Source organism: Adiantum capillus-veneris, chromosome 9 (genome assembly GCF_014529385.1).
Source record: "Adiantum capillus-veneris isolate H3 chromosome 9, ASM1452938v2, whole genome shotgun sequence".
Lineage (NCBI taxonomy): Eukaryota > Viridiplantae > Streptophyta > Polypodiopsida > Polypodiales > Pteridaceae > Adiantum > Adiantum capillus-veneris.
Genome location: NC_140939.1, coordinates 85,412,156 through 85,433,187, shown reverse-complemented (window position 1 = coordinate 85,433,187; position 21,032 = coordinate 85,412,156).

Sequence of the window (21,032 nt, the reverse complement as noted above, 5' to 3'; positions counted from 1 at the left end):
ACTCCCTACAAGATGTCACCTTCCGAATCCATAGAGCTGAAGAATCAATTGAATTAGCTTTTGGAGCAAGGTTTCATCAAACCGAGTGTCTCTCCCTGGGGTGCTTTTGTACTCTTCCAAAAGAAGAAAGATGGAACGTTCAGACTTTGCATAGATTTTCGAGGCCTAAATCAGTGCACTGTCAAGAACAAGTATCCCTTGCCTCGCATAGATGAGCTGCTTGATCGACTTGGTGGTTCCAAATTTTTCACCAAGATTGATCTCAGGTCATGCTATTACCAAGTTGGGATAAAAAGGGAGGATATTCCGAAAACAGCTTTTAACACAAGGTTTGGGCATTATGAGTTCACTGTCATGCCTTTTGGCCTAACTAATGCCACTGCCACATTTAATCATCTCATGACTGACCTCTTCAAGACAGAGTTAGATGATTTTGTTCTAGTCTTCTTTGATGACATCCTTATATATTCAAAGACTAGAGAAGATCATGAACGGCATGTACGCCATGTCTTGGAGATTCTCAAAAAAACCCAACTCTACGCCAAGCGTAGCAAATGCTCTTTCTTTGTAGAGAAGGTTGCCTATTTGGGATACATAGTTTCAAGGATGGTCTTTCTCCCGACCCAGCTAAGGTGGAAGCTGTAGTTCAGTGGCCCATTCCCAAGACTGTTTCAGAAATACGGGGATTTCTTGGCCTCACAGGATGGTGTAGAGTATTTATTAAAAACTATGCACTCATCACAGGACCTCTCACTGAACTCACTAAGAAGGAGGAACCCTTTATCTGGTCAGACAAGAGGGATAAAGCCTTCAACAAATTAAAGGAGATTTTGGCCAGTGAACCTGTTCTCAAACTTCCAGATTTTCAAAAATCCTTTGAGGTGATAATGAATGCTTGCATACAAGGTCATCCAATAGCTTATGAATCACGATAGCTCAGGGTTCATGAGAAGAATTATCCCACCCATGACCTTGAACTACTGGCTGTGGTTCATGCCCTCAAAAAGTGGAGACACTATCTTCTAGGTCAGATGTTTGAGCTTGTTACTGACCACAAAAGTCTCAAGTGGATTTTCACCCAACCATATCTCAATATGCGACAAAGGCGATGGGTTGAATTCCTACAAGAGTTCACTTTTGAGATCAAATTTAGACCAGGCAAGGAAAATCAAGCTGCCGATGCTCTAAGCCGACGAGTAGTGGCCCTTGCCATTACACTAGTCCATTCAACTCTACCCGAAGAAGTTCAAAATGCCCTCCACACTGATGAGCAATTTGGTCCGTTGATCCAAGTAATCCAAGTTCAAGTTCAGAAAAGATATCTGGAAGGCTACTCTATTCAAGATGGACTCTTATTCTTCAGGAATCGATTGTGCATACCTACATGCTTAAGGATGCAAATTCTAAAGGAAGATCATGAAACTCCCCTTGCTCTCACCCAGGTTATCACAAAATGTTTGCTTCTCTTAAACAGAATTTCTATTGGCCTAAGATGAAAAAGGATACCTTAGAGTATGTTAAGAAGTGTTTGGTATGCCAAAAGGTGAAGGCTGAAAGAGTTAAGATTCCTTGGAAGCTACAACCATTGGATATACCTACAATGAAGTGGGAACGCATCAGTATGGATTTTGTAACAGGGTTACCCAAGACTGCTGGAAATTTTGATTTAATTTTTGTGGTGGTGGATAAACTCACCAAAGTAGCTCACCTTGTCCCAGTCAAAACCACTGCCTCTGTAGCAGATATTGCACAAATTTTTATAAAAGAAATTATCAGATTACATGGAATACCTGCTAGGATAATAAGTGATTGTGATGCCAAGTTTACCTCTAAGTTTTGGAAGGCCATGTTCCAATCCTTAGGCACTCAATTAAACCTGAGTTCAGCCTATCATCCAGAGACCGATGGACAAACTGAAAGAGTTAATCAAGTCATAGAAGATATGTTGAGATCATACTACAGTTAGCAACCTCATCTTTGGATCAAGTTTCTACCCTTAGTGAATTTTCTTATAATTCTTCCTACCATAGAAGCCTAGGAATGTCACCATTTAAAGCTCTTTATGGACAAGACTATATCATTCCTCTCAGAACGGCTAACCCAAGTCTCCCAGTACCTGCAACAAAGAATACAATTGAAGAAATGGATCGTCAAATCAAAATAATAAGGTAGAACCTTAAGAGAGCAAGTGACAGGCAAAAGAGTTATGCTGATTTACATAGATCCCCCCGGATTTTTAAGGCAGGAGATAGAGTTTTCCTTAGGGTCAAGCCAAAAAGAAGTTCACTCAAATTGGGAAAATACAAGAAGTTAGCATATAGATATTGTGGACCCTTTGAGATTTTGAGAAGAATAGGGGACTAATCTTACGAACTCACTTTACCCCCTCACTTGCATGTGCACAATGTTTTTCATGTTAGCTTGCTAAAAAGATATGTTGCAGATCCCCTTCACATCCTAAATGATGAAGATACTATTCTTATCACACAGGAAGAATTCCAGATGGAGCTAGAACAAATTTTAGACATGAAGGAGCGGAAGCTACGACATCGAACAATTCAGGAGACTTTAGTCCAGTGGAAGGGCTACCCCATTGAAGATGCCTCTTGGGAAGATTGGGAACGCCTTACTTCTCAATTTCCTCATCTTTTTTATCAGGATTCTCCTCTTTTTTGTACTCAAACTAAACCATGTTTGCCCATGTTGTTGAGTATAAAGCCCAATGTGGTCGCCCAGGTAAGTACACATATTCTTTTGTTAAAACCTAATAAGAACTCACTATGCTCTACACATTACAGTAGAGCGAGTTCACCATATTGTCGTGCTCTTCTTCTCGCACTCTCTCTCGCGTCGCACTTCCGCTCGTACTCCTTCAACTGGTATCAAAGCTCATATCGAGGCTCGGGGCAGCATTGCAAGAAGCTAGAGTCACCTGCTCAGATTGGAGTGAGATTTGACAGGAAAAGACACGGCCCCAAATCCTGTGGGTGCTCTCGGAGGGCCCGGTGTTCTTAGAATTTCATTCTGAGGTCATCTCGACCACCGTGTAGCTTCGACAAAGTTCTACGCATACCATTTTCGACTACGTGGTCTCGGCGGGTGCAGATCCGCGACTCTGCAAATTTGGGGTTTCGGCCTACGACTGCAAGTGTTGAGGATATCTGCACTTCTAGAGTGATGATTTGTGGTTGTCTACACAACGAAGGACGGCTCACAGTTCTTGGAGGCGTGTCACATACGACACGCGCACACCTACACACATACACTAGTTCATCAGGTAGCTTGTGTTTGCTGCTTGATATTCCAGATTTCATCCTGACATTGCAGATACTTCCACATGGGATGTATTGTCAGAGATGATGTGTGTCTGTTGAAGGTTTGCTGGCTGTGAGTCACGCACCAAATAACCGCCGCAGCGGTTATAGCATACAGTGGGAAATTTGTGGATGTATGACTTTATGGGAAGTCTATGTACTGTCAGATTTACTACAGCCTTTGTTGAGGGTCGAGTGAGGTTTTATTGAGCTGGGGGATTCTAGAATGTTGAGATCCTTTCGCTGATACAGGTCTTGGAGCGATCCCTCGAGCACCCTTAGATAGGCAGCTAGGATGTATTGACTGTGAGTTAGACATTTGGGATTGCATCTTTGCTTTACTGTCGTTGAGGCATTGTCGCAATCTATGCTTACAGGACAGTGAAAGGACAGTGAGAGACAGTACAAGTGCAGAACTGGTTTACCCACAGCTTACAGTGTTAGAGAGACAACGGTTTTTTGAGCTGTTTTTGGTCTGTTTTTTAGTACACCAGAGCCATTTTACAAAGGAGACTTTGTCGAAATTTCTGCAGAATCTGAAGCTTTCTTGGTTCATTTGACAGGTTGATATTGGTTCAGAGGTCAGTTTACAGGGGAAAATCTGCCGAATTTTTTCCAAAAAAAAGTAAACTACTGTGAAGCGTAGTTATGGCTGGATCACAGGACACTGCTCTTTACAATATCAAGAAGCTGGATGGAACCAATTTCCCATTGTGGAAGAAGCAGATTTGGCACGTGTTGGTACAAAAGAAGCAAATAAAACCTATAAAGCTCAAGGGGATAAAACCAGAAGATATGGACGAAGATGAATGGAGCGAAATGGATCAATTGGCACTTTCTACCATTATGCTAACTTTGGCAGAAAGCGTTTACTTCAATGTAGTAGACGAGATGTCGGCTTATGAAGCATGGACAAAGCTGAGTGATCTTTATGAGAAGCAGAGCGCAGCTTCATAGGTATACTGGCTTAAGAAGCTTGTTGACTTGAAGATGAAAGAAGGGACACCTATGTCCAATCATCTGAATGAATTCAACACCATCTACAGTCAGTTGTCAGCTCAAGGTGTCAAGTTTGATGAACCTGTTAGAGCTATGTTCTTGTTGATCACATTACCGGAAAGTTGGGACACTTTTCGCAAAGCTTTGAGTAATTCTGCACCTCCAGATGGTTTGACCATAGCAGGTGTAGAAGGCAGTCTGCTTACTGAAGAAACCAACAGAAAGACAATGGACAAAGGCAAAGGAACAGCCTTAGTTGTCAGGGGAAGGACCAAAGAAAATTACAAAGGTGGAAGGAGGAATCAGTCTCGTAGCAAGTCCCGCAGTGCTAAAGGCAAGAGTGACATAGAATGCTACCATTGTGGCAAGAAGGGTCACATGAAAAGAGACTGCAGAGAATGGAAAGCAAAAAAAGGCAAAGAGAAAGCTGAAGACCATGGTGAGAAGAACAAGTCCTCAGTGAAGATTCAAGAAATAAATGTGACAAACATTGTTGCAGAGGATGACAGTCTAGTGTCAGGAGACATCTACTTCTTGAAGAATAGAATGGACTCAGCTCTTCTTACAGCATCTGATGGAAATGCACTGAGTGACTGGATTATAGACTCAGGGGCATCACTTGTCTCCAAACAAGGAGTGGTTTACCTCTTATGTGACCACTAAAGATCATGTTCGGCTAGGCAATGGGCAGACGTGTGAGATCTTAGGTGTTGGAGATGTTCGATTGTAGTTTTACCACTGCTACAGTCAGAAGCCTGGCTTCCCTGCAAAATACTCAAAAATAGCACATAGCAAGACATAAACGACTAAATCTACGTACCTGCCGACTCGCATAGCACATAACCACGACGTGTGCAAACAGAGAGAGATAGAGAGCGGGAGAGAGCGAGATAGCACGTGCAGACGCACCTCCTAGAGTGGAGTGCTACGTCGGCATGGCAAGAGAGAAGAGAGGAGAGGAGAGAAGAGCAACACAAACACTGGGTGCAATCTCCCCCCGTACAAGAGTGAGCATTTCCCTCTTGCACGTATTTATTTATATATTTCTTGAATGCCCAAAAATGAGTACAAACTGGCCGGCCGGTCAAAAATGACCAAAGCTCATAAAGAGCACTTGAATAATCAAATATACATAAAATCTAATATCCTTCTGCATAATCCATTATCTGCTAATGCTTTTTCCACCTATCAGTTTCAATAAATGGATAAATATCAATTCCATAACAGTTGTTGGGGTATAAAGCCCAATGTGGTCGCCCAGGTAAGTGGGCGGGCCGCCAGGTATGTACACATATTCTTTTGTTAAAACCTAATAAGAACTCACTATGCTCTACACATTACAGTAGAGCGAGTTCACCATATTGTCGTGCTCTTCTTCTCGCACTCTCTCTCGCGTCGCACTTCCGCTCGTACTCCTTCACATGTAACTACACAATCCAAGTTCTATCTTACTGAACTTTTGTAACTTGATCTTTTGCTAAATAATAACGAGATTAGTGTTTTCCTTTACATCTTGTGACTTGGATATGTGTATGGAATTACAAAATTAATAAACAGATTTAGTTAATTTTGAAATTATCTCAAGGACTTCTATCAAGTACAAGATATAAGAACTCAGAACCAATTTCATTATATCCATCAAGAAAAATCGGAGAAAGAAGGACTTAAGACAGGCACCAAGATCTTAGAACATGATGAACTTGTTAAGGGGTATAACAAAGATACGTTTTCTAGAGGTCAATAAGCCCATCCATTACATGATCACAAAAGCAACTATCACAAGCAGGACACATATTAGGCCTCTCATCAATAGGAAAGATTCGCTGTGAAATTATTGCACTAATCTCTCTAGTATGAGGTGTGAAGTTAAAGGGCCCTTTAAGTGGTAAACCAAAGTGAGGGTAAAGATATATCTTTTGATGAGGAAGGAATTGAGCAAGCAAAAGGACTCGTTCTGAAAAACCTCGATGCATTGACCTCATCACGCAGTAATACCGAGGACCCAAAACCATAGCTTCAATAACCATAGCCAAACGGACATTATTATGAAAGTGATCCCAACCCCAAAGGATCACCCTTGTTATACTTTGAAATGTACGCTATTTGGTTTGAGCTACTGAAGTTCCCAAGTGAGGAAATAGCAGGCACCCTTATCGCTCCACAAAATCTCTCCTCACGGATTCAGTTGTTTGTTGTACACGAGGAATGGCTACAAATAAAAATAGCTCTTGCCATCGATCCATAACGTAAGATAATGATTTTTGACAAGGGATGGAAAGAAAAGTGAAAGACAAAGGGAATAATATTGGAAGAAATGAAAATATAGTGCACCTTATATAGGCTAGCCAGCCAAGGAAGGGTAAATTAGCATTATCCAGAAGTTGAAAGTGTAACGTGCGAATGAAGATTTTCCAGCTTCCTTATCTATTTTGAGCTGAGGACGGCTCTTTCTTTTTGTTGGGGAGTTTGTAAGGTCCTCCTTTTAGCCCTTACTCTTGCTGAAATATCTAAGCCATTGACTCTCCGAATACGATCAAGTAAAGCACCCTAGCTACCCACAAGACACTTTCGGTTTTAACCATGGGAACATGGATATAACCAATGCAAAGCTATCCACGTTTCACTTTCGCAATTGTCCTCATCAGCCGGACCTTTTCTCTTCTTCTCGGGATTATTGATTTAAAAGGAATTTAAATTAGATTATTTTTGAAGCCTTTCGCACACAAGATAAAGAAAAATAAGAATTGGAATTTGTGTAAAGGTGCAGCCTTCTTACGTGGCGGAGGAGACAGGATACCCTGGTCATGGGACGAGGATAGGGATATGCCTGGAGAAGTATATGTGACTGCTTGAAAGATAACTAGATAATCTTACTAATATAAAGGAAAAAGGAAGTAAAAAATATTCTATAAAGAAAAAGGTTGGAATGACCAGATAAATGCACATTTGCAAGGGTATGCAACAGTTTGCATGGTGCTTTCAAATGCTTGAAATGTATTCTTGGTTTGCCATGATTGGAATATTGTTTTCTAGTACCATAGTACTACCTTGTGAGGGTGCATTTATCAAACGGTTTGGTGGGTGGGAGGAATATTTTGGAGGGTTAATTGTTGGCCGAAAAGTTGAAACCAATTTTATGTTGTCTTAGTACTTAAGCCTAGAGCGGGGGAAAGGGATTCCGATCTACGGAGCGGGGAACAACTTGGGATCGAGGGATTCGTGTAGATTATAATACACTCACCTTAGGGGAACGCATTGATGGTTGTGCTCGGTCCTAACCGGAAAAAAAGCATCAATGACCTTGAACCAAGGGTGAATTAGAGAACTCCCACCAGTTGACCCTGGAAGGTTGAGTTCCAAGTTAGTCTGATGACTTCGCTTGGTAAGTTTGATTGGTAACCAAGGTTCTTCGGAACTAAGGTATCCATATGAGATAAATTGAATGTTATCACCCCCTTGAGTTGGCATCGAAGAGCAGGAGGAGTCCTGTCTTGGTGTGGGTCTCAAACGGGAGGGATGTCGGAGATCACAGTGTATCCACGTGGAGATGGTACAGCCGGTGGTCCCTGGGCATGGCCCTCACACTCTTCTCAAGAAACTCCCAAAATACTACTATCATTTCTAATTCTTATTTATCTAAAGACAATTAGTAACAGCAAAAATTCTACTTATTGTCATTCTATACTATGATTCCTCTATATGCATGCAAGATGGCATCAATTCAAAGCAAGAGTTTAACTTGTACAATCAAGGTTGTGCTTCTCTATATGCACTCATTTGTGTTGATATACACACGCGTCTTGTTCATTTACCATTGAAAATTGAGGAAATGAATTTAAAATTAAATAATCAACTACTTATATAGGATGGTAGTGTAATGCATAACCTAAACTTTGTGTATGCATCCAGCTTGGTGAAGATACACCATGGTCGTCCATGAATGTGGGGAAATGAGAGTAGTATATGAGTATTAGTATACATTTATCATAAGTCTATGACAAGATTAAGCACACTATATGTTTTGAGCAATGTGTGACATGACCATATATTGTTGGTGTTAGAACATTTGCATTCACTCACATTACTTCCATTGGTTTCTTTACACATTAGCTTTCAACTTCTCACGTTAATTAAGTAATTAGTAGTGAGAATGGCACCCAAGAGAACTCTTTTTGGTGGTTTTCATGATCACAAGGCTAGAACTAATGATAGAAAAGATAAAGGGAAGGCCTCAATGAATGAAAAAATGACAATCATCTCACAAAGCAATGTCATCACTCATGAGAAGGTAGAAAAACTATTCAGTTATTTAAAGTTCATTGTATCGCAAGTAATTAGGAAGGAAAAATTTCCCTAAAAATATTGGGTCACTCCCAATTGGAAACTATATCATCTAAACTTGTTATTTTCTTAAGTTTGAATTATTAGGAAGGAATTTTTTGATGATATATTGTCTTCCAAAGTAGGAAAGAATGTTTGCTTATGAAGGAATCTCTCAATATTACTTTATTTTAATCCAATATTGATTTAGTATGAACTCCCCTTTGATCACAGAGATGTAGCTCGCATTGCTACACCAAAGCTATGCATTTCTATGTACGATGCTGACCCATTTCTATGAGGTAGTTAGTTCAGGGTTACTCTAGGAGGTATAGCACTTATTGGCCCTTTATGGATAGCCAATGATAACAGGTGGAGTGAACATCTGCCGAAAGAAGTTTCTACAATTTTGGAGTATTGGAATAATTATGAAGTAGTGTTGTACGTCAAGTTTTTCCTAGGAAAGATTATCTTGGAATAGATTTTTACTGTTTGAAGGGCTGTTTAAATGAACTTGTGATAGGAACTCTAATAAAAGAACTTTTTGTTATGAACAACCATATGGTAGTAATTAGGAAATAAGATTAAAGTGTGAGTATGGGGGTGGAAAGTGGGAACTGGCTCAAATTTCCATATCAATGACTGGGTGGTCTCAATTAGTCAAGAAACTTTATGCTCTTTATTCGTTTAGAAAAATAAAATTAGAACCTCATTGTGCCAAGAGCCGAGAAGTCTCAAATGTTCTTGCCTCTGAAAGCTATGGGCAAAAAGGTATTCAAGTTTCTCGCTTTTGGAAGATGAGATCTAGGAACGCTTAAATATACATGCGAGTTCATGCTTCCCCTATGAGACAGTACTAGGAAACCTATCTGATGGCGTAGACTCGAGTTACCTTGTGAACAAGAGCCTATTCATTGGAATCGATACTATATTGACTATGTTTTCCTTTAACGATTAGGACCTAGTGATCTGTCAAGTACCCTCAAGTTGCCAAGCGGATATGGTAATGAGGCGGGGACCTCACACGTGGTATTAGAGCGTAGGTTAGGAAACTGGAAATTTGATATTTTTTTAAAAATTTAAAGGGAAAAAAATTGGAAGCTCATGTTTGAGAACTTAGTAACATCGATGTTCCAAGAAGATGCCAACACTGAGTATTGCAAGTTCAAGACCTTTGAAATAATATATTTGGAGGCTTACCACTCTTCAAATCTTACTTTACGTTGCAACATAATAAAGATTCTGATGAAGGCTTTCTCTCCTCCATCAACAAGAATTTAAAGGGGATGGGATCTTACATGGGAGTGTGAAGGTGGCATCTTCTACATCAATGTAAATATGGGATTTCTTTCCTTTGATTTAAAGAATCTTTGATGGGGATAAAAGATGCAAGTTATCCAACTTTACTACTTCCTCGGTGCTACTAGGGATGACTACATTTTTATCTCTAAAGATGGCATCAAGTTGACTTTAAATGAATGGGGTCTTCAATCAAGTGGTCAAGGTGATCCCTAGTTACATTATCAAACCCAATTCTTTACCCTGACATTTTTCCCCATAAAAGCCTTGTATTTTATGACCCTCTCAGTGATGTGTATAAGGCTACTACTCAAATGAAATAGTGGATTGTAAAACCTTAACTACAAATACATATTGGTTGTACCACTATTTCCTTGGGAATTTGGCTCTAAGAATTATCTGGCTTTAAGCAAAGCTAGTCCTTGTATATATCATGATAGAACAAAGAGATGCTTGTCTAACTTATTAGAAAGGCCATCTTTTTTATATATCTTGAATAAATAAAGTTGTGACACCTGAATTAAGTGAATTAAATTGTGTCTTAAATTGTGTCTGAAGTTTTTGCCTTGAGTTGTTGAAGTTAAATTACTTAATATTGTCATGAGTCTTAAGTTAGGCCATCAATAAGTGTATTATTGTGTTGGTACCATTTACTGCTTTGTACATTGTTGTTCATGAGAAAAAAAATCTCCTTAAACAAGCCCAACCTCCCAAATTCAAGGGCAAAGGGGCTAATATAGAGCATGATGCCGAGGTTTGGATTGAAGCAATGGAATATTATTTTGAAGTTACACAGACTCAACCCAAAAATCAAACAATGCTTGCAATGTTTCATCTCATTAGAGATGCAAAGATTTTGGTGGAATTAGCAATGTAGGGATTTGGGTGTTTAGGGGTCTTCTCAATCTTGGGAAGATATCAAAATTGGAGTAACAGGACGCTATCTTCCACCAGCTCATAAAGCTATTAAAATGAATTATTTTTTGTCTCTTTGCCATCTACCTTAAAAGCTAAGTACTATTACTCTTGAAAGTTTGTTATCTTTAGAAGATATGCTCTCAAGATGAAGCTAAGTACTATTACTCTTGAAAGTTTGTTATCCTAAGAAGATATGCTCCCTTGAACAACAAGTAGCATGGTTTTTCCAAGGGCCCATTGACCCATTAAGCAATCATATTGAATCCTTTAGATCAACATATTTACAAGATTCTCTGCTAAGAGCTAAACCTTTATCCAAATAAATTGTAAGACCACCCAAGGAAGACAACTATATAGAAAAGAGAGCTAGACCAAATGGTTTGAACAACACGCCAACCAACTTCACTTACCAAAATCGACTTGTAGTAGTTGCAACTACACTGCCACTAAATTTCCAAATGTGCAATGTTTTGAATGTCACGAGTATGGAAATTATAGGAATCATTGTCCAAAGAAAGTTTGTGTTTATGTCCAAGCTGTGCATTTCTATGTACGATGCTGACCCATTTCTATGAGGTAGCTTAGTTCATTTCTATGGACATATAATGTGACTCACCCGAAGGGTTACTCAAGGAGGTGTAGCACTCATTGGTTGTATGGACATCCAATGATAACGGGTAAAGTGAATATCCATCGAAAGAAGTTTCTACGATTTTGGGATATTGAAATAATTATGAAGTAGTGTTGTACGTCAAGTTTTTCGTAGGAAAGATTGCTTTGGTGCTGATTTTTACTATTTGAAGGGTTGTTTAAATCAACTTGTGGGAAAAAATCTAATAAAAAGAACTTTTGTTATGAACAACCAAGTGGTCGTAACTAGGAAACAAGATTAAAGTGTGAGTGCGGGGGTGGAAAGTGGGGACTGGCTCAAATTTCCATGTCAATGAATGGGTAGTCTTGATTAGTCAAGAAACCCTCTGCTCCCTATTTGTTTAGAAAACTCAAAATTAGAACCTCATTGCGCTAAGATCTAAGAAGTCTCAAATGTTCGTGCCTCTAAAAGCTATGGGAAAAAAGGCATTTGAGTTTCTCTCTTTTGGAAGATGAGATCTAGGAACATTTAAATATTCATGCGAGTTCATGCTTCCCCTATGAGACAGTACTAGGAAACCTATCTAATGGCGCAGACTCGAGTTACCTTGTGAACGAGAGCCTGTCCATTGGAATCGATACTATATTGACTATGTTTTTTTTAATGATTAGGGTCTAATGACCTGTCAGGTACCCTCCATTTGCCAAGCAGATATGGTAACGGGGTTGGTCCCTCACAAAATGTATACCACACATGGCGTAAGTTCTCACAATTATAGAAAGATAAGTAGTTATGCATTATACATAATAAAATGGACCAAAAAAATACAGCAATACATGGATTTCATGTGAACTCAAAAGACTATGCAAATTCATATCAATTGCAAGTATCATTGATAGATATGATAAGCATGGACATGGTCTCGGGATGTATGGTCATTTCTTGCTTTGGTCTATGGTGTTAGATCTCAATGCTACAATTGGTTTCCTTACATTATGCTTACAAAATTTGGAAAGAAGAGAAAACCATGGACTAGGAGATTTATGCCATGATGGTATGTCACAAAATGACATAACATTATTCAATGCACTAAACTCAAGGACGACTCTAGGCCCCCAAAACAGAATGAAGCACGAGAATGAGAGGATTTTGCATCAACAATAACACCACCATTTGATGTAATGAAGAGATTATGCTCACAGACAATCAGTCTCCTCTCAATATGTTATGGATACCATGTCCACTCCTACATTTTGGAAATTGCCTAAGAATCTTTTTCTACAATAGCTACAAAGAATAAGAATCTTTATTTATTTGCATACTTATCCTCGCTAGTAGAAAAAGGTGTTTTCAGAACCATGCATTTGGGATTCTTAATGTTGAGTCATACACATGAGGAGACAAATGCAATGTTTAGTAGGTTCCTAGAGAGATTGCAAACAGAATGACGTTCACTTTTCTTCTTTTAGATTCTTAAAAAAAAGAACATAGAAGATGAACATTTTATCATTTTCATTATATTCTTCAATGTTTTTGATGGTAGAAGTTGTAATTTGAATAACAAAATAGGTAACTGCTAGCAAAAATAGTCTTGAAGCCTTCCCATGCTCTTGGAACATGAGATTTTGTGGATAGGGAACTCCACCATTGCATATCATTGTCCTTTAAAATAGCAATTGCTTGAAAATTATTGGATTCCTCTATGTAATTTCCTAGTAAGTAGATATAGCCAAATTGTTGAAGAGTTTGTAAACCGTTCTCTTAATTATTGACTCCCAAAAAAGTGAAGATTTTAACTAGAATTATCCTTGAGTCCTTTTGGTTCGGGGTGATCAAGCATCAATGGTGGTGGATAATATGGATAAGCATAAGGGTCCCAATGGTGAAACAAAGGAGCTGGTGGCAAAGGTGGCACAATAGAGGGCCCTTCAATCATCTAGCAAAAACACTAGAGATAGTAGAATTAATTGATTGATGAGAAGAAACTGTCAAAATTTTTGGGTGCCACATGGTATAACGCATAAGGCATCATATACTTCAAAAAGTTGAAGATTCTACAAAATTAAAATCCTGCACTCAGGATGTCTTGAAACCAAGACATGCAGCTTGTTGATGAGAAATTGTATGATGAGAAACTACAAAGAATCATTTTTGAATCCATAATTATTAGTCATAGGAGGTTGATATAGAATCGATTTTCTTGTCAAAAAAAGTAAACTATATCTCTCTTATACCAATGTAACTACAAGGCACCATGTGCCAGCTAAAAGAAAAATTGGAAATAAATTTAGCACTTAATTTACTTAATTGAACAGTGCATTATTCACTTTAGTCAAAATGTGGAGTGGTAGAGTTCCTCCCCTAGATTCATTGGCTCCTATCTAGATGCCCCTCTCATATCCTCAAGATCACAACCTAGGATCAAGACCTTGCAAAAAAAATGATGTCTTGCAAGTGCCTAGGTCTGAACTCTAGGAAATTCATATGAGAGTTTCTCTTCATACCAACCTTGATGGAAAGAACAACACACATTGGTGTTATTATGACTTATACACTTCTTACCGTGGGTTTTTGTGACAATTTACACTTTCAGTAGACTAAGAAGAGGGTAGAAAATATATTTGCATAGGGAAGGTCACGATACACTTACACTAGAAGACCTTCCTATGTATATAAACTCTTATACCTCTTCTTGTTTTGCAGCCATCTGGAAAAAACGAATGGGAGAGTTGGAACTTGATTTATTTTAAGATCCCCGATTTTTGGATTTTTTTTTTAAAGTAGAAAAATGGTTTCCAGTGTCGGATTTTAAAAGTCTTTTGCTTAGAATGCTCGTTGGGAAATGTTGTAAGGTTTCAAAATGAAAATCGAAACGGATGTTTAGTTCAGTTTTAGCAAAATCAGATTTTTGAGCTTTTTCTTGCTTTTTGGTTATCATAATAACTAATATCTAATTCTTCTAAATGATTTTCTCATGTTAAACTGATCATTTAATATGGGGAAGTGCCAGTGGAGAAAAAGCTAGAATATTGATTAAGCTAGCAGACGGCCACCATAGGGATCCAAAGGAGGGAAAATAGGGATCCAAAGGGGGGCCATCTGCAAAAGAGCTATGTGCAACAATGGGCTCCAAAGACCTTAGGGTTCATCCCATTAAGACTTCCAAAATGCTAAGGTTCCAAAATTCAAAGGTTGTGTCCAATGGTCAGAAGCTTAGGAAATTGGATGCTTTGTGTGTGTCCCAAAAAGTCTTCCCAAGTCGTACAAAGGAGGGGGCGAGCCCAAGAAATAGGGTAAGAGAGAGGAACTCACACACACACACACACACACACACACAAGCTCCCTTTACACAAAGGGAATGAGAGACACATGTCAGCTCCCTAGGCCAGATACCCACAAGGTTTACTCAAATCCTATTGGATGGCCATGGAGGTGTACCAATGAGAATTAGGCTAGAGTAAATCTATTTTAATTAATTTAAAAACACTTAATAAAAGAACCAATAGGAATTAATATCTCTAGAAGACTATTGGACAGTCTCCCAAGGGGTCCAATGAGCATTCAGCAGCTCAATGGCTTGCCTGATTCCTATTGGCGAGGAGGCAAAGGGGTCCAATGAGAGTTTAGTTTAATTAATTACCTAAATCTATCACAAAAGGGGAAAGGGGGACACATGTCATAAGTCTATCAATTATGCTACTTAACTTTCATTGGTTAAGCTAGGAGAGGTCCAAGGAGGTGCTAGCAAGATCAAATAGCAAGAGGGGTCGACCAAGAGAGACAGGGGGCTGATTTTTCAAAGGCAATTATCCACACACACTCACAGAAGCTCATGTGTAGAGTAAGAAGACTCTCTCTCTCTCTCTCTCTCTCTCTCTCTCTCTCTCTCTCTCTCTCTCTCTCTCTCTCTCTCTCGCTTTAATGGAAAGCTTATCACCTACTCCAAGCTTGTGAGAAGGGAGGCCTACACCAACAACTCTTGCTTTGTGATGTGAATCCAACCAAGAGCCAAGCTTCAATGCATGCCCATCTCCTCTACCATGCTAATTACTAAGCTAAGCTATGCTAATATGAGTGATTATGTGAGGAGATGTACATCTTTCTTGTAAGACTACTCCTTCTTCCTCTCAATCTACTCTCATACCCCGCTAGCTCTAACCATCTTCGAAGGTGTGTGAGGTCTTGGGTCTGAGACCATGAGGAAATTGATGTTGTTGTTTGATAAGTGTTTTGCTTAGTGCTTGAAGTTTCCATCTTTATTGCACTAGATAGTATTGAAGGAACACAAAGAATTGTATTGTAAAATGTCTCTCTTGATGGGAGAAACCATAATACAAAGCCTTTTGAAGGGGGGACCGGCTCCATGCAAATCCGGTCCTCAATTGTTGTCAATTGCTTAATTTCTCTCTCTTTTGAAGTATTGTTTATGCTATCTAGCTAGGTGTTATACTTTTTGTTGCTCTCTCCACCCAAGCACTCTTGTTATTCTCATTAGGAATCTATTCTAATGAAATTCTCACTATGTTCATGCTATTTTCTGATACACACAAGTTACTAGACCATTAAATGTTACATCGGTGCTTTTTTGTGAAAAGCATTGCCGGATCCTATATCTACAAGTTCAAGAATGCTATGGTTCAAATTTGTAAAAATCTGATTTTCAAGGGATTTTCATGCTATTGATAGTCATTTTTTGGCTATCCGAAATTTCCATAGTGAGCTACCTCACCCTAAAAAAATCACCTTAATATTGTGGCTATCCCCACCCTTTCGCTGTACATAGGCGTGTGCGAGTCAGGAAACTTTCCCAATATCCTCAAAAAAAATCCTCATCTAGCTAGTCATTAGCTAGCTGAGCCAAAAAAATAAATCAATTGGCCCATTTGGATGTAGAGATTTCATTGTTATAGGGCTTAAATATAGGGATTTTTTAAATTATTTTGATATTTAATTTAAATATGTTTACTTAGGTGTGTGTTTATTAGACCTATGTATGCCTTCTTTCACTCTCTTGCACCATAAGTATATTTTTATTACCAATGTGTACATCCTCTAATCTCATAAATATTTTCTTTTATACAAATCACCCCCATATTTTTATCCTCACCCTAGTGAAAACAAAAAAACCGGCTTCTACTCCCTTAGTCACTTTTATTATACGATTTTCATTTAGTTGCATACTTTTTCCTCATTCACCCAAAATAATACAAAAGAGGGACCATATCATATGATTCCAAAATCTTTTTTCATATCCATAATTCTTCCAGATTTTATCAGGTACTCATTATTCTAACACCATGTGCTCATTGAGCTAAAATCCATGAATAGTCCATACACTAGTCCCACCATGTATATATTTCTTTATTCACCAATGATCCTCCTCCATACGTGTGTAAAGATATCTTGGATGCTTTGTATCATGATATGACTCATGGAGGGGCTCACATTTGGATGCATTGTGCAAATTCAACAAAGGAGAGGACCACTAGAAGACTTTTGCAGGCATTTAAAACAGGCTTTTTGGTGATATTTTCGGTGTCTATTTTCACCCGGAATTTGAATAAGTAACCAACAAACAAAATGTAGCCCACAAGCGAATAATCACCTCAAGTTTTTTTATAATTTTTGGAGCTACTATTGGTGAGATATGAATTTTATGGTGGATCCCAGTCTGCCCACGTTTTCTCACAAGTCGCCCTAGTCTTCTCTTACCTCCATTCACTTCCACACACACGCGCACACACACACTCATTCCTATCCATCCCTCACTCAAACCTGTATCTTCCATGGTTTCTCTCACCCTCTTTGTCACTAACCTCCCCTCTTACCTCCATTAGCTCGCATATGAACTCTATGTGTATATACACCATATCTATGTCTCTCTCTATTACCTCTAAATCATAATTTCATCCTCATTTCATCTTACCTCTTATCTATGTACATAAAATTCAGCATGTAGGTCATGCCTAACCTCTGCAACATTGAAAAATCTCATCACCAAATCGTCATTTTCATAATTGGTGATCGACATCGGCAACGAAGGTGTAAAGAAGAGAAGAAGAAGAGGATTGGCAATCATTCTTGACAATCTACACAAGGTAAGTCCAAGTGTCTTCAAGGATTCACCATCTCAAGGATTCCCACTTAATTCACCATCTTCTTTTACCATTAAACTCATTCTACCCATTGTAAATTGTACCGCTAACGTTTAGTTATTACTAACACTAACCACTAACCTTGTTGTAAAAAAATGCACCCTCTACTATCCATTAAAGTAGGTACTCCCAAGTTATTCACTCAAACGTCTCTTCTTTCAACCTCAATAATCCTCTTTCCTTGAGCCCACATTTATGTGACTCAAAGGATAAGAGAGACCCACTTTCATTTGAAATTAAAAAAAAAACATAATTTGTGTTTCTCTTAATAAAATTGATTAGGCTTAATCCTAAAATGGGCTTTCAAAAACCTATAAATAGAGCCCTTCTCTTCTTTGTAAAGGGATCCATTGCACACATAACATAGCACTCTCCAAACCTAGTTGTGTGAGGAGATCGTAAGCTTTGAGAGCTCTCTATCACAATATACTCATATGTGCATAGAGATGCTTGAGGCTATTGAGAGGAATTGAGTGATGCTCTACTCTCCATCACATTTGTAGCTTCCAGCTGCTCATAAATAAGATTGATAGTTTGGGGTGCAGTTGTGTACAACAGCTACGCCTCTTCTCTTCAAAATCAACGTGATAAGTTGGTTCCATGGCTTGTATAACGTGAACTTGTCCTCAATATTATTTGTGTCATTTCATGCTTTCTGGTTTTAAGGGGCTTGTTGAATTGTTTTCCTAGGACTGTAAGAGGTGATACGGTGAAAGGGCTCCCGTAACCCTAAGACAATGGTATAATAGCAATAAGAGCAAGCCTTGTGTTGTCTCTCTAATTTTTCTAAGCTTGGAAGCATCTAATATTCTAGGCCAGGATCTAGTTGTTCAAGTTGAGTGTTTGGTGTGTGTTTGTGTGTGGCAATTTTGCTTTTCTCTCTTTGCATGTTAGGCTATGTATACTATCTGCGTCCTAGTTTGCATCCATGTTTTTAGAGGTCTCTTCTCTTGTTGCCCGCCCGGACCGTCTCACTATTTTTAGCTTTTCATGTTTTTCGACAAAAAGCGAGTCTGTTTCCTTGTTTGGGTGGATGAGAGAAAGCCGTAGTTCAATTTTAAAAAATTAATTTTTTTTTGGTTTTTACGCTATTTTTAGATTCTTGTGCTTCTTGGCACATTGTTTTTTGCATACATGTGAAGTCGTGGTATATACTTGATCGAAGTGGTGGGGCTGTTTTGCATCATAATTGGATTGATATGGTGATTCCATATGATGTACAAAAGCTCAAGGATAAATGTGGATGTCTCACATGCATGTATGTATTGCTTTTCACCCTTCTAGGTCAAAAACTATCTCTATGTGTAAGGAGAGCGAGGTGCAGTACATCACTTATGCATGGTCGAACATTATCAAAATGGGATTTTGAGGTTATGTTTAGTCAATGGTCAAACTTCTTTTTACACCTGAAATTTTGCTCTATAAGGGTTGGGTATATTGGCTCAGTGTGCTATAGCGTGTATAGTCAACGATCGAAGTGTGGGAGTTGGTTCACTAAGGAATATGATTTATGGTCAAGGATTGAGATACCTCATGGATTATGGTTGTGATTTTGATTGTGAAAGATGGTGTGTCTTGTGGATCATTTATTTTGGTTATGGTTTTGATGCCAAAATTTTTGCAAACATGTTATGTGCTAAAGTGGTTTTTGCAAGTTGGGTGTGCATTACCCAGAGTAGGGTGGAATCTCATCCATGTGATGGGATTGGATTATCTTTTATTGTCTTTGGATTTGATTATGAAGTAGTTTTGATAGATTACGGTAGATATTTAAGGGTAGAGACCCTATACAGTTTGCCTACTTTGAAAAGGGTTGTTTGTGTGTATGCAGATGCTATTTTGATTGGATTCATGTGTTATGTTTCTCATGACAACGTTGCTACAAGATTAGAATCAGGTACATTGCTAAACCTTAGATGAAAGGGTCGATAACATGGTACTTTGATGGATCAAGGGTGCTACCTAGATCTTCTTTTTTTGTTAAGCTCATCTACATTGTTAGAGTGTTAAGGGTTGAATGACCCACACGGCTCACGTGGGGGATCTTACCTTGGCTTTGCCTAAATACCCAGTGTGGCACCAAATGATGCAAGATTAGGATCATCCACATTGCTCAACCTTAGATGAAAGGGTCGATAACATGGTACTTTGATGGATCAAGGGTGCTACCTAGATCTTCTTTTTTTGTTAAGCTCATCTACATTGTTAGTGTGTCAAGGGTTGAATGACCCACACGGCTAACACGTCGGGGATCTTATCTTGACTTTGCCTAAATACCCGGCCGGTGTGGCACCAAAAGATGCATGGCACCTAGACGGGTATGGTTGATATTGATTTCCTACCCTCTGCTGGCATTTGGAATCATTTCAAAGCTTTGGTCATGGAGGGAGGCGAAGTCGCCTTGGCTTATGTTTGGCTCAAGTAAGTTGGAGGTTTTCGAGTTCAGGTAAGCTGGAGGTATTCTGGCTCACTCTTGATTGAAATTCTCTTTGTCCATAATAGGAGTGAAAGTGGATGGATAGACCAGTTGATCCCACACAAAATCTGGTGCTTTTACTTAGTCATTTATATTTTGAATTTATGTAATACCCACATTTGTTATTGCATTAATTCATGGTTTTTTTGTTTCATTTAAATGGGACATTTAAACATTCTCTTTTGTCATTCTCTTGTGTCTATATGCACTCTATTTCATTCTCTCTCTCTCTCTCTCTCTCTCTCTCTCTCTCTCTCTCTCTCTCCACAATGCAATGTACACATATAATCACCCTCCACTTGGTTATTTTTTGAGTACGCTTTCATTCATACACATTCAAGGGTAGCATTAGTTGCTAGGTACCTATGGATGTAGTCCGACTCATGGCTTGAACCCCATGTTAGGTCGGGTACTGATAACTTTTCCTTTATAAAAATGCTTATGCAACATTGATGTATATTAAAATTGTATAAAAAAAGTAAATTGTATAATTTTTTCATAGACCCTTGAGGAAGGGTATCTCTCTGTATGGTTTTCTATTAGCTCTACATTTAGAACGATTATTAAGGAGGAAGTTGTCTAGATACCAACTCAAGCTTTTGGAGCTCAATGTGCACCATGTAACTTTCATTTTGGTCCTTTTACCTACAATTGTGGTGACATGGTGGCTAGATGATGTTTGTTAATGGTATAAACCACATATTTGTGTGCTTTTGTAAGTGTACTGCCCACTCAGAACACGACCACTTGGACTACATTGATAATGCCTAGTACAGAAAGGACAACATAGATCATTATATAATTAGTTGTTTCAAAGAAATGCAAGTAGAGGGCCTTTGAGTAGATGCAATAACTACTTAATACATTTAGACATCTAGTCCTTATTGAGGATGCTAATTATGCATTTTACCTATTTGAGGACAAAGTATGGTGTGGATCTAAGCTTGGAAAATACCACT